The 15,467-nt window shown below is 52.4% G+C and overlaps 1 protein-coding gene across 1 annotated transcript in view; it reads left to right on the forward strand.

Moving 5' to 3' along the window:
- The window catches only part of Pou2f2 (POU class 2 homeobox 2), a 74,164-nt gene that overhangs the window by 9,840 nt on the left and 48,857 nt on the right, over positions 1–15,467 (forward strand). The window contains exon 2 of the mRNA XM_047529922.1: positions 6,211–6,271. The gene's annotated coding sequence lies outside the window, so the exon portion shown is untranslated. The remainder of the gene's footprint in view (positions 1–6,210; positions 6,272–15,467) is intronic.

Here is a 15,467-nt window from a genome sequence, read left to right on the forward strand (position 1 = left end):
TGAGCCTCGAAGCAACCAGACTACAAAACTGACACCCTGAGCCTGCTGTGTTCCCATCCGGTGCTTCATCTCCCTCCCAACACTCCCCTCACTCCAGTTGATCCTCACCCCCAGCATCGCATCTGCTCATTGCCTACAGGCCACTGCCCTCCCCTTCTGGACCCCCAGCATCCCCACTGCTGGCCCCTACTACCTGGCTGCAGCCACGAAGGAGGGAGGACCACAGACGGCAAAATAGGCCACACTCGGCTTTGAGTCTAGGCTGTGTGCTGTGGGCAAATCACATACTCTTTTTATACCTTGAGTTTCCTCATCTGCAAAATAATTTGTGTGTGTGTGGGGGGGGGGGATGAAGAGCAGTTGCACGTGTGACGATGACACTAATAATAGCTGCTATTATTGAGTACCTGCCAGGTGTTTGGCATTGTGCTAGGTGCTTTGAACTTTTTTTGTGCATTAAAAAAAAATGGAGGAAAAAAAGCAAGCCTGAAGTATCCCCAGAGTGTCAGGCCTGGTGCTCGGTGCTCTGAATTACAAAGGTGACTATAACCCATTTGTGCAGAGCTTACTATTCCATCGTGTGCACACACGCATACATACCTGAAGTAGCATACCAGTCAGACTGTGGGGGGCCTATGGTGCTTTTCAGCAGAAGCCCCAAGGGACGGTTTTGGAGCCATTGAGGCAGCAACTCTCAGAGACAAGGGACCAGCCCCAGCCATCCCTAATTCCCCTTTATCAACCCAGTGGGAACTTTCATTGTTCGCGTCTGGATTGCAGAGCCCAGCATGAGGCCTGGCCTAGAATTGGACTCAGGAAATGTTCATCAAATGAATGAATGAATGAACAAATGAACAAAGGAATATATTTAGACAGATGTCACCATTGCGTTTGCTTATTTGCTTAGGTCACCTTCTCCCTTCCCTCCCACCATCTTCACATCTTACTCACATATAGCATTTGTGGCTGATAATCATAATATTATTTCTGCCACTCACTTGCCTCCTTCTTTGTATTGGATTCTCTGCTAAATTACTTACAAGCATACTAGCATACTCCTCATACTAGCAATATGAGACAGACATTATTATTATCTTCATGTTATGTTGAGCAAACTAGGGCTCAGAGAAGTGAAGTGACTTGCCCAGGGTTGCAAAGCAAGGTGGCAGCGGACCTGGGTTTTAACCCCGGTGATCTTCTACCCTGCAGAGGCACACGCTGTCTTGGTAGTCTGTATGCACATTCGTTCTTGCAGTTTTCCCCTCCCAGCGATGGACTGGCCAAGCCAGTAACCAGGAGGCGGGAGCCTCAGCCTCTGGTCCAGGCTGTACCATAACCAGTTGTGTAACTTTGGGAAAATCTCTTTCTTCTCTTTTGGTCTCAGCTTTCACTCCAGCTGTTCCTCTTGTCTATAAGCCCTTAACCAGTTTCCCGAAGAGGGGAGGGGACGAAATTTGGTGTGGTCCTATGCTGCCTACTTATTGAGAATCACTTTTCTTTTTCTTTCTTTCTTTCTTTTCTTTTTTTTTTTTTTTTTTTTTTTTTTTTTTTGTGGTGCTGGGGATCAAACCCAGTGTGGCCTTGGGCATGTCTACTTATTGAGAGCACAAACCACAGGAGCAAACTCTTCTCCATTCAGCAGACTTCACATTTTCATTCACATTCTTGAAGGCATTGCACTCTGCTGGGTTTGGATATGAGGGGATGTAAGAGAAACCTGGCTAGGAAAGGGAAAGAGAAGCATCATTCATTGTGGGCTCCCTGAGCTCTGGCTACAGTCCAGCCAATGTAGTATTCATGAGCTCCACTTCTCGAAATTACAGACAAATGGCGTGATGCACGTTCATTGTGGAAAAATAAAAAATAAAAAAACAGATATTCAAAGAGAAAAAACATAATAATCTACTTAAGTGAAAAAGAAAAATATAACTTCTTGGTTTCTCTCCTTCTACCTAGCTTTTTGTCAAGGGGAAGACTGCCTCTGAGTTTATCCAAAATACTCACTAAAATTCACATGACAGTGATCCAAACTCAGGGTTCTGCTCTGAAACTTTTTGTTGTTTATTTTGGCAGTGTTTTTTTTTTTTTTTTTTTTTTTTTTAACAAATGGGATTATTTCCTACATACTTGTGTATAACTTGACTTTTTATCCTTTTTTTTTTTTTTTTTTGCGGTATTGGGGATTGAACTCAGGGCCTTGTGCTTGCGAGGCAAGCACTCTACCAGCTGAGCTATCTCCCCAGCCCCCTTTTTATCCTTTTAAGCAGTGAATTATGGGCAACACTCCCTTGTCAATGAATTCATTTCAAGTATATTTCCACAACTCCGTAGTGCCCCTTTGTGTGGCTGATGTATGACCATTCATTGTGGTGGTGCCCAGTCATAGGACGTTGTTTCCCAATGTTCCCTGTTGTAATTGTTCCCAGTTAACAGAGGAGGATATTGAGGCTTGGACATGCGATCTCTCACATATGTGAAAACTTAAGGCATAGAGGGGGAGCTGGGGATGGATTAGGTGCTGGGGACAGTTCCCTGTCTCACTCACAGGGGGACTGAAGGGCCCTGAGAAGAGAGAAAAGCCTGAGTAGAGGAAGTCCCCCGACAGAAAGCATATGACCTGTCAGAGGGAAGACAGGGCATTTGGGGAGACCACCCTCTTTAGCCCCCAGACCCAGGGACAGCCAGGACCTGGGCCTCGCCCCATCAGGCTCCCCTCCCTCTGCTGCCTCACTCCTGAGCCCACTTGCCGCCTGCTCCAACCTCGCCAGCTTATCAATAGGTTAAGTGGTCAGGTCAGCGATATTGACCATTTGATTAGGACCTTGTCAGATCAATCCCCAGCTCATCTCGTGGGCCTCCTCCCCTGCCCACACACCCCCTCCTACTCTTCCGTGCCAGGAAGCAGGTGTCCATAGAAGCTTCTGCCCTCTCCACACAGAGCTCCCAAGCTGAGAGGCCCCCTGCCCTGTGTGGGCCACTCCTGGGCCTCTGTCCAGGTTTCTGCCCACTTTTTGCATCCAGCTCTCTTGCTTGCAGCTCTTAGATCTCATTTTCTCTGTGTCCTGTGCCTCTCAGATTCCAGTCAAACAGACCTGCCCCTCTTGGCTGTGTGATCCTGGGTAAGTGCCTTTACCTCTCAGAGCTTCCATGTCCTCAGCAGTGTCCTGGGAATGATACTCGCCAAAAATTGTGAGGATTCTGAGAGCCCTCACCCGCAGAGCATCTAGCCTCACCTGGTACATAGCCAGCGCTCAGCGACACTGGCTGCTCTCACTAAGGCTGCTCTGCTGAGTTACTCACTCCAGTGTGTTTGTGGGTGCTGGTCTCTATCCATCTGTCCCTTGGTGGGGTTGTATGTGGGTGGTCTGCATCTCTGGGGCAAGTGGCACCATCATCCTCAGGCTCTCCCAGGTGCTAGGCAATGCTGGGCAATGCCGGGGACGCCCAGGGGAGCCAGGCCCACCTTGCCCTCAAGTCGCCCACCATCTGGCAGGCAGGTGGCAGAATAACCCCAGGACACAACAAACCATTATAGATCCTGACTGGGAGGGGCCAGGACTGAACCCTAGCCTGCTTTTCTCTGTGTACATGGAAGTCCACCCGTCCTGTGCAGCTGCTGCAAGGAACACGTGTCGGGAGCCAGACACACAGGGTTCAGATCCGGGCTCCTTCTCTTCCTGTGCCTGGTGACTGTGCCAACTGCCTCCCTCTGTTCCTCCTCAGAGTGCGCATCTGTGAAGTGGGGAGAAGGTGTCTTCTAAACACTCCTAGTCTCAAGGTACCGATGGCATAAGTACAGCTTCCAGCACCACGGACTCCTTCCTTGGAGATGTTATCTACTTGGGAAAGGGGTCCTCTTCCCTCTGTCAGGGATATGGGGATTTGGGAGTCTGAAAGGTGGGATGGGGAGAGTTGGAGGAAGACAGGCCACGGTTGTGCTGCCCATGGGCAGTATACCAAAGGTGACGAGGGCAAAGAGACATGAGTGGGCCCTGCTGGAGAGAAGCCCCAACGTGGGGGCACTGCCTCTGGGGAAGACCCCGGCCATAAGGCACTGTCTGACTCCAGGCCCCTCTGAGACCTGGGGATTCCCTGCCCGCCCCGCCATCACTTACACCAATATTGACGGTTAATGCCGTGTCGCCACCGTGTTCAACACTCAGCGCGGCTAATTGTTTTGACTGGGAATCGGCAAGGCGATTAAACGCCATCGATTTTGCCCTGCGCGCTGCATCGATTTTTAAATTTCCTATTGATCCTGGCCCTAAATCTCCTTAACCAAGACCTCACCGTGGAGATGACAGCCGCTGATTAGCTCTGGGGCGGGGGGTGGGGGGAGCAGCCCTTGAGGGGGAGCAACCCCTGCTCCTCCCTTGCCTCAGGGACGGGGGTCCTGATCCCCTTCTGCCCTTGAGGATGGAGGCCCAGCAAGAGGCCTATGGAGAGAAAGGGAAATGAGGGAGATTTGGGGGACCCCTGATTCTGTTTACCCCCCTTTTCTCTCCTATTTGAACTTTTCTCTCTGGCTATTCACTCTTCCTCTCTGTGTCGCCCCATCTCTTTTCTCTCATCTATCTCTTCCCTCCATCTCGGTCCATCTTGTTCTCTTTCTCTTTTCTCCTCCTGAACTCTGATACCTCCCTGAATTCTGTGTGTCCTTGGCTGATCCTGGGCCTCAGTCTCCCCATCTGGGCCAGCAGATCTGCCATGAGATAGAAAAGTCATTTATCAAACACTGAAGGCCATGGTCAGTCCTGCCTCTCCTCTCCCCTCCCCTCTCAGGAGCAAACTCACAGGGACACACAGATGTCAGGCAGAGCTGGGCTTCCTGGCTTTGTGACCTTGCCCACAGGGCTCTGCCACTCTGAACCATGGCTTACTGTCCACTTGTCAGTGCCTGCCTTGTAGGAAGGACTGATTGTAATCCTGGAAAGTCTCTCCCTATCCCACAGTCCCTGCCTGGCCCCTTCTCTGAATGCCCTCAGCAAGCAGAGGCAAGGGTTGTCCTTATGTGGGTTCAAGCAGCTTTTTTAAGAAGAGAGGAGGTTTCCTGCCTCCTGAGCTCTCTAGCCAGCTCTTTCCCTCACTGAGCTGTACACAGTCCCAGGAGGGTCACACCTCCTGCAGCCTCATCCACCACATCTGTAAAATAGGGACAATAACACCTTGCTCCTCCTTCTTGCAGGGCTGTGGAGAAGCTTAGCAAAAGCACTTTGGGGGTGGGTCTTCATCCCTCCTGTCTATCTCTCTGTCTTCTCCATCTCTACACAGCATGCAGAAGGACCTAACCAAAGATAAACTGCATCCTGTCCCTCCCGCTCTCTGATGGACCCTAGCTGCTTGGACCGGGTTCTTGAGGCCCGACAGGGTGCTGCTCCTGTGATCTCCAAAGACTCATCCTTTCCCACTCTGTCACTGAACCCCGGGAAGGCAAAGGACTCACATACTCTTTCCTTCTACCTGGCTCTTTGTCTGACTTGAGTTTATTTGTCTTGGGTGTTGATTACTCCATAAGTCTTTCCTAAAGGATTCCTGAAGCACCCTCTGTCTACCCCAGAGTGTTGGCATTGGCTCTTTACTCTGTATCCCCAACTTGCTTATGAACCTCCCAGTAGACAGAGCAGAGGCCTGTCGAATTCATGTCTGTACCCCCTCAATATTTGTTAACTGAATAAAGGAATAAATGAATGCACAAATGTGCAAGTCAGAAATATCATCATTAGGACTTTCGTTTTCATCTCCCTGCAGCACATAGGCACCTCATAATGAGAAACCCTTTACATTTCTTTCTCCCTGTATCCTCCCAGCAGTCTTTTGAGATACACAGTTTGCTAATTAATTAGTATCCATTCATCCATTCATTCAGTCATCCATTATGTACTTAGTATCTCAAATTTACCAGGCCCTCTGCCAAATGCTAAGACTGCAAGATAGTCCCTGTCATTTAAGGAGGGAAAAACAGGTATTCAACGAGGGCAGGCACCAATGTGCCCATTACGAGAACATGGACACATTTCAGAGGCCAGATATGAAGACTAAAGGTAACAAGTGGATGGCAGGAACTGAGTTCCAGGCACCTGCCTTCACAGTTCGCCAGCTTGCAACTTCTAAAGTGAGACAGGAAGAAAATCCATCTGCTAGAGGAGTGCGTCATCCTGCGGGAGGCTGAGACCCTGGAATGTTGACTCCATTCTCTCTGTGTCTCTCTAGGTTCTCTACTGGACCGGGTTGGTGGCCTGAATGTATTAGCTTTGCTGTGTCTGCCCAAGAGGTAAGAGCTATGGCCTCAGTTTTGTGTATTGTTGTGTTGGGTGATCCTGATTGCTCACAGAAACTTCTGCTTTCCAGTGTTCATCACTGGCCTCCCCCAGGAGGTTGCTTCCCTTCTTTGTGCTGTCCCCAAACCCCAGAGGTTTGAGTCTGACTGTTTTCTTCCTCCATATATCCCATGACTTTCTGGCCAAATCAGTAGTTCTGGTGTTGGTAACCATAGGTGTTTGGATGAGTATTAGGGGTCCGTGGGAGAGAGATGAGGTTAACAGTGGCTCAGATCACAGCTCTGGGGTTAGGTATGCCTAATTGCAAGGGACTTGGAAAAGTCAATGCCTCCATTCTTCACCTACAAATGGGAATAATAACAGAACCCACCTTAAGTGCTGTCTAGAGGACAAATGAGATAGAGGAAGGATAGGCAGCAGGTGGCTCTGTGATCCTGGGCATGGCTCAGTTTCCCCATCTGTCAAAGAATGGGAAATCACGGTATCAACCACATAAAGGTATTGCGAAGATGAAAGAAGTTCTCTGTAAATCATGTAGCCTTAGGAAATAGGAGCTCAAGATACATCTGGAAGCAATACCCTGAGCAAATACTACTTTGTGAAGTCCCAGTGAGGTGACCAAACTGAAGCCAAAATTTCCCAGCCACTCAAATCTGTGGGAAGCAAGGGCTCCGGGCATTAGCCTTGGTGGTGGCTGCACTTGGCTTATTGTGGCCCTAGCAATGAGCATCAGGTAGGGTGGGTCCATGGACTATGCTCATGTACAGAGGTAGCCCTGACTTGCCAGATTTTCTGATTTTTCAAGAGAAGCCAGAAATCCCAATTTTTATGTGAAATCTTCCAGTTCTTTCTTCTCCACCCCTCTCCCCAGTACTGAGCATTGAACCCAGGGCTGCTTGCATGTTAGACAAGCACTCTCTCACTGAGCTACACACCTAGCCCTTTTTATTTTTAGATAGTATCTTGCTGAGTTGCCCAGACCGTCTTCAAACTGGCCATCCGCCTGCCTCAGCCTCCTACATAACTGGTATTACAGGTGTATGCCACCACACCCAGGTAAAATCTCCCAGATTCCAAATGTTGACAACTAGGGCAAGGTTTCAAAAATCTCCTTGTGGTCCCAAACATACTTTGGGGGCAAACTTTGGCTTTCGATGCCTAGTTTTGCAGCAGTATAGGCCTCCAAGGAAAACACATACCTACCTGGTTGTGTTCTCACTTGGGGATATTTATAGACCCCAAAGCTTATCCACAGATCCCTCTTCTGTGAGGCATGGGTGTCTTATTTACAAGATGTCCTTTCATTAGTGTGCCTTCTTCAGGGAACCAGAGTTGTGACTTTCCCAGGAATACTCCTGTCCTCTCCGATACCCTCAAGGTTGAAAAGAGGGTCTGGGATCTTCTAGGTTGAAGAGTTAATTTGGGGACTAGAGGCTGGCTTTGAGGAGTGCCTGAAATTTAGACTAAAGTAACAGAAGGCTTTAATTATGTTTCAGAGTTGGTAGGGGTTGCAGTTAGGTCTATTATTTTAACTCTTTGTCTTCCAATAGGTGTTCATTAAGTATCATGGTTTTATGGACATATGGACAGAGTTGGTAACATGTGAGGGAGAGTGGTTACATTCCAATAAGGAAACATATTTATTAGGGGCCACCTATGTGCCAGGCCCTGTTTAGGCACTTTGCCTTTAATCTGTACTGTGACCCTGTGAAGTTGGTGTTAGTCACCTGTTACAGGGGAAGGAAACTAAGGAACAAAAAGGGAAGGCAACTTGCCTAATGTCTTCCAGCATGTCCATAGTAGAGTCAGAGTTTGAACTCAGGTCTGCCTGAACTTAAAGTTTTTGTTCTTCTGTCTCACCAAAACCTACCATAGTTTTTGGAATCTCCACAGGGTTGCAGATCTTTTTGCTTTGGGAGTAAATTTGATTTGGGAGAACACCTGCAGTCTGATTTAGCACCAACTCTGCTAAACCTAGCGATGAAGGTGTTGCATAATACTGGGGCTACCTGTGGGTTTTCCAGTAAAACTAGAGACAGTAATTCAGTAGAGAGGCATTTTGCTGATGGAGTTTGTAAACTTGCCTTGGAGGCTGTTGCCAGATATCTGAGTGGTTCAAGGACAAGCTCAACCCTCAAGGAGACATCTTTGAAAGCGGTCACACACTTTTATGTATATAATTTTGTCACACGACTACAACAAATATTGCCCCCACCTCCACTGCCTTTCCTTTATAGCCACACTTGGAAGGTAAGTAGTTCCCCTAAACTGCCTGGAGGCTTCCTCCATGCTCCATGTCCCCACGGTAAGCAGGACCCCCAGCCCAGCCTGGGCCCAGCTCTGCCTCGGCTGCCTTGCTAGGGCGTGGCCCCGCCTCCCTCACTCTCCTGGCACCTACCACTGTTGTTTGGGTTCACTCTCTGCCTCCCTCAGCTCCCCTACTTTGAGCAACCTTCCTGATCGCTGGGCAAGATTATACCCCTCTTCCCTGCTGAGCACTGTTGCCATGCTGATTATACATTATGTGCTTAGTGTCTCCCCCATAAGCTTCACAGTGAGGGGAAGCTCTGTTTGTCTAACACGTCGGCACCGAATCCCTGGCACAATATAAATGCTCAGTAAGTATTTGTTGAGTGAATACATAAGTGAGCAAACAGACACATAAACCCTTATCCATTCATTTATTCTTGCAGCCAACATTTTCAGGAATTTCTTGTGCACTAGGCCTTGAACCATTGTCTGAAGGAGAAGAGAAAAGGCAGGTCTTCTGAGGCCTCAGAGGGACCCCCCAGCTGGTGACGAGTCAGGCATAAACACTATTAGCCTGAACCAGGGGATTGCAAGGTTCTGGGTTAGGGAAGAAAGAAAGAGACTGGCTTGCTTAGGGGGCTTCCAGAAGTATTTTGGAGGAGATGATAAAGGAAAGCTCTTGAGGGTTAGGAGAAGCCAAGGAGTAAGTTAGAGTTCTGGTGAGTGGGAAGGTGTGGCTAGCCGACTGGCTCTTATTCACTATCGGGAGGATCGCAGCCTGGCCTCAGAGTCTCCATGGCCAGTTATCTGGGCCTGATGCCCTCAGAGTACCAGGGCAGGAGCAGGGCTGTGTTATCACCTTGTCTCTCCCTCCCTTTTGTCCCTCCATCCTTACACAAAAGGGCATGTGAAACTGGTCTCAGGGTCACAGAGATGACTCAGATGTGCTCACGAGTTGAGGTGGGGGTGGTTTCCCCAGGGAACCCAAACTAACCAAAGGAGTCCTAAAGGCCTTGGAAGCAGGAATTTAGCTGTGGGTGAAAGACTTTCATCACCGTGTCTGGTGAGGTGACGTGAAGAGGACTCAGGGCTGCGTGAGGAGGGGTGTTGAGCCACAAAGTGGAGTGGCTCTCCCCAGGTGAGGGTGTAGGGGTGGTGGTGGGTGCAGATAAGATCCAGAAGTGAGTAGGTGGGTCAGGAACTTATCTAGATCTTCAGGCCCAGTTTCCTTCTGTACTGCAATTGGGGTGCTTTGGCTTTAGGACTAGGGTGTTTGCTGTTACAGATGTGGCTCAAGGGGCACTGGAACACAGCTTCAGTGGGGGCGGGCAGCTCTCTTGGTGTGAGTGACTTTGGGATGAGACCCATGAGATACTCTATAGGCAGCAGCTGTGTGAGCCAGGTTGTGGGTAGGGGCCGTGGGCATGGTGTTCTTCACTGGATTTATAGTCCAGAAGCCACGGGCTGTCTCCCATTTTGGGTGTGGGGAGGTGGTAAGAGATTGCTTGATCCCTTTGGCTGAGTATTGTCACTGGGTGGGGTGGGTAGTGACAGCTATAGACTGGGAGTGTCTGTTGGCCACGGGGTGGGCTAGGCAGATGTGGATGAGGTAAAAATGGCTCATGTCTCTTAGCAAGTTTGGAACAATGGGTCCCCGAAACCCCTGACAGTCCCACAGCAACTGAAGGCCGAGTGCCCACCATTCTGGCAAGCATGGAGCCCCAGGGGCTGAGGGCAGGCACGGGGCTCTGACTTCAGATAGAGAGAGATGCTCCTCAGGGGTCTGTGTGAGAGCTGGCAGACCGAGGGTGGGCCCGAGAGTCCAACCCTTGACGTTTTAGCAAGGTTTGTTGGGAATCACGATAAGTGTCCCAAGCCCACCCAGGACTGCAGATCTTGGTTCCTGGTCTTCCTTCCTTTCTTCTCTGCCAGGTGGTTCCACCCTGTCGTCTTCTTCTTTTTCTGAGTCTTCATCTGTATTTTAGCCTCTCCATTCCTTACTGGTCACCTCCTTTTCCTTTGTGCCAGGGTTTCTGAGTCTTGCTTGTGGGGAGTATGCGTCTTACTTCTGTCTCCAGCGAGAGCCACAGGAGATGTGGAGCCTGCTGGGGGTGAGGAGTGGGCAAGGACAGGGAGAAGGAAATAAGGCCCTTGAAGGAAAAACAGGAGCCGAGCTCTCTCCCTGCCCTGTCACTGCAGGACCGCTTCCGGGACTCCTGCACTGCCATCGCCTGGGCTCCTCTGGGGACCAGAGGCATCATTCAAGAAAGGGAGTCCAGAAATATGCCAGAGGGGTGCGGAGAGAGACTCGAGGACTCAGCGCATCCTGTGACAGAGGCATGTAGAGAGAAGGAGCAAGGGGAAGAGCTGACGAAGGGGAAGGGAGATGGGAAAGTCAGGCGAGAAAGCAGAGCAAGGGACACGGAGAGTGAGGAAGAGACGGGGAGAGAGAGCACATGAGTGTGAGCGTGTCGTAGGTGACAGAGGAAGGCCACTGGGTTGGGGGGCGGTGAGAAAGAATGGAAGGATGAGGCTGAGGGCAGCCCAGGAAAAGGGGCTGTGGGGCAGGAAAGTGCCTCATGCCTGGGTTCCTGCGCCCTCCTCAGGCTCACTGTGACTGGCAGATTGTGAGGAACTTGTCCAAGGCTCCCAGTGCCTGTGTCCCTGTGTGTGCAGGGTGAGCGTGAGGGCGTGTGGTGGGGGTTCCCTGCTCCCACCCACCCTGTGGTCCTGAGCCCAGCCCATGGGACCGTCGGTTCGTCTTTTCCTCTCCTGCTCCTGGCTCCTAGGGGCCCGCTGGGCTGTTGGAAGGGTTCGGCAATCTCTGACTTCCGACCTGGAGGGTGGGACAAAGCTGACTCGTGTGTGTGTGTGTGTGTGTGTGTGTGTGTGTGTGTGTGTGTGAGACTAACCACTTGGGACCTGGCCTCCCTCCCTTCGGCTTGCTGTCCTGGAGTTCCTAGTACCTCAGCAACTTCCCTCCACCTCCGGCTGCGGCTCTCTTTCATCCCTAGCTCTCGCTCTGTCTTGGCCTTGCTTCATTCTCTCCTCAGTCTTTCCGTCCCTCTGTGTGTGTTCATTCTCCCCACCACCCAGAGCCTCCCTAGTTCTCCCTCTCGGCTCCCATTCTCTCTTGATCTGTGTCCTCTGTGTGGCTGCTCATCTCTGGCTTTTCACTCTGTTGTCTTCTCTCTCCCTGTCTCTCCGCATCCCTCTGGTCTCGTTCTCTGTGTGTCTCTCGAGCATGTTCTTTCCATGTGCCCTTCCGCCCCTTTTTCCCTCTGCCTTTGCCTCCTGGTTCCTGTGTCTGTGTCCCTTCTGGTCTCTTTCATCTTCTGACTCTGCTTCTCCCTCTGCGTCTCTCTCTGTGTCCCTCTGTCTCTCACTCTGCCAATCTCTTCTCCATCCTTGTCTCTCTGGGTCTCTGGCTGTCCATCCCTGCTTGTGTGCCGTGTGTCTCTCTTGCTTTCCCTCCCCCTTTTCTGTTTCTAACACCCACACTCACATCCTACCTCAGGAGTAATTGCTTTTGTCTGGGTTGGACTGGACTTGTGGTGGGGGGAGGACGGGGGGAGCGGGTGGCGCTGGGGGGGTTGGGAGGGACGGAGGTCGCTTGGTGGAGCTGAGGTGACATCCACCAAAGCAGGGGGTGTTGAGGAGCAGAGGTACTGCCTGCCCAAGGTGGGAGAAGGGAAGGGGCCTGTGCCCACCCTGGCGGGGTCTGGGGCCTCTGGCAGGAAAGGGAAAGAAGGCAGGCAAGCCCTCGCACTGGTGTTTGGAGATGATGAATTGATGAAAAGGCCAAGCCAGTGTCTCAGTGGCAGCCTCTGCCACCTTGCCCCCTCCTCAGTCTGAGACTCAGGGGTGTAGCCTCTCCGCCCCACATACACCATCATGTGCACAAGTCACCATGACACACATAGGGACACACCCAGAGCCTCCATTCCACTCATGGAAATGCATTCAGCCATCGACACACAGGGATACCTGGAGCACGTAGACACAGAGAACCACATGGAAACTCCTACACTCAAAGAGAAAGAGCTTCTGATGCACACAGATACAGCCACACGGTCCTGAAGCGCACGCTCAGCCCCCAGCAACACAGGCACCGGCACACGTGGAGAATCGCTCATGGAAATGCCCGTGTTCAGACATACTCTGCCGGGGCCATGTACATGCCACCTCACGCAGAGAGCACATAGGAACATGCAGCCTTCACGTTTCCTGGGGACAGAGAGTATCCCCTGAAGTGCTCCTGGGGACACATTCACACGTCCCCAAGAGGACACTCAGGTTCAGGGAGACACACACACATGGAAATACACACACAACCCCAGAGGGCCCCTGGGACACACCCACAGACTCATGGTCACACAGACATGACTCAGGAGCCGAGACACCCAGGACGCACAGCCCCTGAGTGCCCAGCAGAGCTCGTGGACCTGCTCACACCCTGTACGTATAGCAACTCGGACACCACAGCCCTCCCTCTGGAACCTCCTGTTCAACGCCTCACAAGTCCCCCATTCCCACACACGTGCAGGCCAGGCCCTGGGGTGAGGGCGAGGCAGCTTCCACCCGCAGAAAGCCGCAGGATGGGGCAGGCTTGGCCCTGGGGGAGGGTGGCAGGCTTGCCTGAGGTGCCCACTCTTCTTTTTGCATCCGTTCATCCTAGCTCATTCCAGCACCCCAGGCCCTCCCTTCCCATGGACTTAGGACTGTGTGTCCCCAGTGCCCCCAGGGGCCCCTGCCCACCTCCCAGAGCTTTATCCCTCACCTACCTTCAAAGGGCCTCATCTCCTTAAGCCGCTCCCAACTGAGGGGATGCCTGCTTTCTCTCTGGGGATTGTCTCAATTTATCCCGGTCCCCTTACCTGCAGGTGTGACCACCATTCCCGTCTGCTTCCCTGCCCACTCCCATACTCACCCCCTTTCCTGGCTGTCCAAGCTCTCAGCCTCCCTAAGCTCTCCCGCTGTAGGGGAGTGGTGGTTGGGGCCCTGGCCCCTCAGAAGCTGGGGTAAGGGGTGCATGGGGGTGGGGGGCCTGGGTGCGGCTGGCTCCGGGAAGGGAAGCAAGGCAAGCAAAGGAGAGAGAGAGAGAGAGAGAGAGAGAGAGAGAGAGAGAGAGAGAGAGGCAGAGGCAGGCAGCCAGCCAGCCGGCTTTATATCCCTGCCGTATTGATCTACCATGTCACAGCCCCGGTCGATAGCCAGCCGAGAAAGAGAGGGAGAGAAGGGAGGGGAGGTTTGGGGGAGGGCAGCCGGGACCCCTATAGTCCTTGGTCCATCTGGGGCCTCCTGGGCAGGCTGTGGGGGCATGCTTGAGCCTGGCCCACTTCCCCAAAAGAGGTCTGCCCTGCCCTCTCCCTCCCCCACCCTGGCTGCGGCCCTCTCCCTGAGAGCCATCTCAGCCTTGGTAGGAGAATTTAGGCACAGAAGATGTGCCCATCTCTTTCTGTCTCTCTGGCAGTTCTTTATCCCTGCTCAGAGCTGCTTGCCACCTTAGCCCCCCTTTGCCCTCCATAGTCAGGAAGGGCAGGTCCTCGAGGCAGTGTCCTGTTTATTTGGGGGTAGACAGGACTGTAGATCCTCTTCCTTTGCTGTGTGACCATGAGCCAAAGCGAAACCTCTCTGAAGGCCCTCTTCCTTGCACTTAGGAGCATCCTATCTGCGTGGTTTTGCCCTTTTCATCTGCTTCTCACTATAACTGTGCCAAGCCAGTGCCAGGACAGATCACACTGAGGATTTCTTTCTTCTGGTTCTTTTTCCTCCCTGCTGGCCTAAGCCAGAAGAGACTCAGCCTCTGCCCGCTTCAGCTTTCTTTCCTTCTCCATAGAACCTCCTACCACCTGCCCCCTCCATCTAAGTCACCCCTGACCTGGGCGGGGAAGGAAGATGTCTCCCTTGGTAGGAAGGGGTGGTGGGGAAAGGCTCCGGGACAGCACCGGGAAGACTGGGGCTGTGCCTCCATCCGGGATCCTATCCGTTACTCTGTCTCCCCTCACTGGCCCTCAGTTTCCCTCCTTCCCCCATGCAAGCCTGCTCCTGCTGGAAGGTTCTGTATGGCCCTGGAATTCATTGAGATTGGTGCAGATGGGAGGCAAGGCCATCAGGAGGGTGAGACCAGGACCAGGAGGGTGCCTGGTCTCAGCCCCTCCCTCAGCCAGGACTGCTGGGTCCCAGGTGTTTCCCCCAGCCCCCAACTCCCCGGGGCTCCAGTTCTTTGTCTACCCAGATCCTCCTCCCCTCCAAGCCCAGCCTGGAGAGGTTGAGGAATCACCTTAGCCTTGACCCGAGGGGGCGGGCCCAGGAGGGGCCAGCAGCCCCCACCCCGCCTCCTGCCCATGGCCATCTCCAGTCCTTCTCCTGCTTCCCTGAGTACCAGGCACCCCCCACCCCAGCATCAGGCCACTGCTCCCTTTGTTAGGAAGGGGGAGGGGAAAGAGACAAGCTGAGGGGACGTGGCCTGACCCCCGACCTCTCCCCCTCCCTCCTCCCATCTGGGTCCCCAGGGGCTCAGAGCCCCCTTGACGGACAGTTCTGACCATCAGCCAAATGGCTCAGGGAGTGAGCAGGGGGCCAGGTAGGGGGGAGGGGAGGAAGGTCTGGACAGGGCTCTGGGCCCACTGTGGGTGTGGGGGTGCTCCACGGGTGAACAGAGGCTCTAGGAGGGGTGACAGGAGAAGCTAGGCACGTAAGGGGCCAGGCTGTAGGGGGGGACCTGATCGAACTTGGGAATATGGAGGCAAAGTGGGGCTCATCCTGGAACCAGCAGCCCTGGAAGCCCTGTGGGTAGGGCCTGGCTTGGACAGACACCCCCACCCCACCCCCACCTGGCCTGCAGCATTGGGAGTGCAGTGAGTTTTTAAAAAAAATTAAAAGAAAGAAAAAAAAATAGGAGCAGGAGAAGCTGGGGGAAAAAATATATAAGAAAAA

The sequence above is a fragment of the Sciurus carolinensis genome, chromosome 16 (genome assembly GCF_902686445.1).
Source record: "Sciurus carolinensis chromosome 16, mSciCar1.2, whole genome shotgun sequence".
NCBI classification, from domain to species: domain Eukaryota; kingdom Metazoa; phylum Chordata; class Mammalia; order Rodentia; family Sciuridae; genus Sciurus; species Sciurus carolinensis.